This window comes from Colobus angolensis, unplaced genomic scaffold (genome assembly GCF_000951035.1).
Source record: "Colobus angolensis palliatus isolate OR3802 unplaced genomic scaffold, Cang.pa_1.0 Scaffold26, whole genome shotgun sequence".
Classification (NCBI taxonomy): Eukaryota; Metazoa; Chordata; class Mammalia; order Primates; family Cercopithecidae; genus Colobus; species Colobus angolensis.
This window is the reverse complement of record NW_012115821.1, coordinates 6,072,300-6,077,039: the sequence shown is the minus strand read 5'-3', so window position 1 is coordinate 6,077,039 and position 4,740 is coordinate 6,072,300.

Genomic DNA, 4,740 nt, shown 5'->3' with positions numbered 1-4,740 from the left:
ACCACTAAGCTCCACTGCTTGCCCAGCCATTCCTGATGTAGGAGCCCAGACGTCGTACCAGGAAGATGAGAGGACCACAGAGTCCCATTCTCAAGAATCATCGTTGACGGAAAAAGCCTGCCTGGAACACCCAAGAACTCGCCCTCCCTCCACACTACCACAACCTGCAACCTGTGGACAATCATTAAAAGCAATTCATCAACAGGGACAATGTGGGAGAAGCTCAGGCAGCTCAAACCTCTGTGAGGTCCAGAGGCTTCCTTCCTACTTGTCTGAACTAATCCAGTCTCAGCCTTTCAAAAAGACAGCATCTGAATCAAGCAGAAAAAAAGAGTGTTGTGTTTTTTTTCTAGACCTGAAAAGCTCTCCAGAGAACTGTGCACTGCTATCTCCATCTCTCAAGACAGTCTTTCTTCTCTCCTAAGAGCTTTCAAATGGGGAACATTCAAACAATTACAGAAGCCAACATTTATTGAGCACTCACTATGTGCCAAGCCCTGTGTCATGTGGTTTACTTTCTACTTTTCCATCAACCCTAGAAAGTAGGTATCATTATTATCCCTATTTTCAGAGGGGGAAACCTGGCTCAAAGAGGTTCAGTATCTTGCCCCAGAACACCCAGCTAGTAAAGTGTAAAGTCTGCCTCTTCACCCAAGCCAATCTTGTGTCCAAAATCTGACTCCATGACACATCAGTAAATTGCTATTTGTGGATCATTTTATGAGCGGTACTACAGTCCTGTTGACACTATATATAGCAGTAATTTTGAAACATGGCTTACAATCAGGGCATGATCGCCTTTTAATTGCACCATCATGTCCCTGTCCATAAAGAGAGCCTCGAGTCTTGTCTCATAATGGACGAAAACATTAGCCTTATTGTAAGAAGCATAACTGTGGCCCATTAAAGGGACACACAAATGCCTCTGTCCGCAGTAACGGGGTTGATACCTTAGCCATGAGAATGTACTTCTCTTATGTAACTCATTCTCATGACACTGGAGATGGTAACAGAAAAAGTCTATACACACAGCCAGAAGAACCTCTCAGTCTGTTTAGAGGTGAGAGAGTCTGCAAAGTTCCCTGACATACTCAGCATGGGGCTGCCTTAGACACACAGTGCTGACCTGCTCTTTAAAGCACCTCCACTGGCCTCCTTGACTCACTGGTCTCACTTCTTCCTTCCCCTACTGGAGCTTCCTGGGAGCACCTCCCAGATAAACCCTGTGCATTCAAATCCTGATCTAGAGTCGGCTGCTAGGGATTCATGTTGGTGGGGGGCACACAGGACTGCAAGTGGACTGGGGACAATGACTTGGCTAAGTAAGGGATGCTGTGCACAGACCTGTCCCCAACTCGACAAGATCATCATGGTGACTCTAGTAGCCTCAGCTCTCCTGTTTGCATCAACCACCTGGTAACCCTTGTTACCGTCATTTCCCAAATCTAAGTAACCTCTGAAAATCAGGGCACTCAACTAATTTTAAAGTCAAGGACCTCTTCCACGCAGGGAAACCTAAAACTGGACTATTCCCTCCCCTTCTTGACAAGAGACCAAGGACCCACATGTTCTTGCTTATAAACCCATAATATTAAGATCAACTGAAGCAGGCCAGCAATGTTCACCATCTTTAAGAATATTCCTGGATCAATCAGCTAAGCTCTATTTTAGCCCCAGCCATTGACTGTAAATGTTAAATTCTTACCAACTTTAATGTGATCCATCATGAATCACCTAAATTTTCAGACACTTCTATATATTTACATTTTCAGAGGTAACAGACCTCAGGAGAGATTTATTCTAGTTCTAAATTTGACCATAAACATTTAACAAATACCCAAGCAAGTACTAGGCACCATGCGCTGTTTTTGCTACTAGGGCTACCGTGGGAAAACAAGACAACATTCCTGCCGTCTCACAGCTTACATTTTAGAGAAGAAGGTAAAATAAGAAATTTACTTATGGTGAAGTGATCTACATACTATGGAGTAAAATAAAGCTGAAAGAAGGGGAACAGGGAATGACACGTGGCAGTGGAGTTATGGTTTTCAATAATGTGCTCACAAGAGGCCTCACTGGGCAGGTGACATTTGAGAAAGACTTGAAGCTCAAGAGATAGCAAGCCTGTAAGATGATTAGGTGGGCACTAGCAGGCAGGACAGACAGAGAGAAGTAAAATCCACAGGGCAGGTCACAGGCGGCCTTGGAAGTCACTATAAGGACTTCGGCTTTCACTCGGATACAGAGACTACAGAAAGGATAAATAATGGATTATTCCATTATGTAATTACTAAGCCATAAAAAGGGAAGATTACTATTTAATCATAAAAGACACTGTCCAAATTACATTTTCTAATTTTGCTACATGCCTTCAGAAAAGTTGACATCCAGAACACATTAGACCCTCCACAGGACACTTTACTAGAAAGCAGAGTCAATATGATAGGCCATTCCTTGACATCCGTGGAAGCAACAAAATGAGTTCATAAGAAATACTATATCGATGCCGACCTCCACAGGGGTGCAGTCTAGCAATGTACCAGTGTGTACTAGGGATTTTTCAAGGTTACAGATCTCACATATGAGCTGCAAAAACACAGGCAGGCATGCAGTAACCTACTTTTTTAGGATGTGAATGTCAGCCCTTAATGAATTTGACAGCCTTTATTCTCAGTGTACACAAAATCAGTATATCCTGTTACATGTATATACAAACTCAAGGAAAGGGCCACTAACACCGAGAGTGGTGTTTTGCATTAAATAACCCTCGTTTACAAAGCAACATCCTTCACGTAAACCCTTGTGGTAAGGAGATGTCAGAATGTTTTCTCTTATAAACCACTTAATTCTCCTTGGTGGATATCATCAGTTCTGCCATCTAAAACCAGCTGGGTAACGAATGCCAAGAAACACGGCGAGCCAACTGTATGCCATCGCCACAGAAGGTCAAGTTAATCTATTTTTAAATAACACAGCCAATGGCAAGGGGTGCCCACTGGAAACAATGGACAAGTTGGGTTGTGTGTCCTTGCTTCATTTTTTGTAAAAGCTGTGCAGTGCTCCACAGCGTAACCTAAAAATATCCCTCCAAGAGTGCTCTTTTGGCACCAAGAACAAAAACAGATTGATTTTTGAAAGTTTAAGTTAAAAAAAAAAAGACATAAACACAAAGTACAATTTAAGAGTGAGAGGGCTAAAATTGGATTGTGTTCTGCAGCAAAGATCTGATTTGCTATTAGCCAAAAAAAAAAAGAATAGTACACAGGGACAACGCTGCAAGAAAACGGCGGGAAAGAGTCATTTTTAGGGATGATGACACAGGTCCCACATCAACAACACAAAAAATCCTCATCATCCTGCCTGCTGAACATCTGAAATTTCACGTTTAGAGGCTCACTTGTTAAACTTCAGTTAGATTCAACAGGCAGAAAGACTTGAATAGGATTCATTAATCCTTGTCAGTCATTTATAGCCCAGTATAAATTATCAGACACAGAAAGCCAGCTAACTGGAAGATCTGGTGATGAGAAAGTGAAGACCTCTGGATCCTAAACAAGAAGTAAAAGACAAATCGAGAGAAAGGGAGGAAAGATGTTGCAAGTGGCCTAGTTGCACTTACCTTCTAAAACAATGGAATAATCATTCACGCATCCAACCAATTTTAGTGAGCACCTATTATTTGCTGGGTCTTTTTTTAGGCACTGAGAAATACAGTGGTGAACAAGAGAGATAAGCTTCTTGTTTTCATGGAACTTCTATTCTCATGGGAGGAGAAACAGACAATAAAGAAGAAACAGGGCCCAGTGCGGTGGCTCACACCTATAATCCTAACACTTTAGGAGGCCAAGGTTGGCGGATTGCCTGAGCTCAAGAGACCAGCCTGGGCAACATGGCCAAACCCCGTCTGCACTAAAATACTAAAAATTAGCCAGGCATGGTGGTATGTGCCTACAATCCCAGCTACTCCAGAGGCTGAGGCACCAGAACTGCTTGAACCAGGGAGGTGAAGGTTGCAGTTAGCCGAGATCGCATCACTGCACCCCAGCCTGGGCGACAGAGGGAAACTCCATCTCAAAAAAAAAAAAAGAAGATAATATGAGATGGTGTCGAGGTTATGAAGGTACCAAACAGGGTGAGGGAATGGCACTTTACTCAGGGAGCTATCTTTTGTATGTGTGTGTGAGATGGAGGTCTCACTCTGTCACCCAGGCTGGAGTACAGTGGTACGATCTTGGCTCACTGCAACCTCTGCCTCCAGATCTCAAGCGATTCTCCCACTCTACCTCCCGAGTAATTGGGACTACAGAAGTTCGCCACCACGTCCAGCTAGTTTATGTATTTTTTGGTAGAGACTTCGCCATGTTGCCCAGGCTGGTCTTAAACTCCTGAGCTCAAGTGATCCACCCACCACCCACCTTGGCCTCCCAAGGTGCTGGAATTACAGGTGAGCCACCGCAAGGGCACTACCTTATATGTGGTCAGTGGTGTGCGGGGGCGCGCTCACATTGGCTTGGGAATGGCAAGTATATGCGTCTCTTCCCAACTCCAGCTATGCTATAAATCAGGGTCTACCCACTACCAGAACTGGTGGTTAAGCATTTAGCAGCACACCAGAAGGAGGTCACTGAGGAGAAAGAAAAAAGCCCAGAGACTCATGAGAAACCAAACAACTCTGAAAGACAAGGCCCTGTGTTTTAAAATGAGAGTTATTGTCATAAATTCCAATGAATCAAAACAACA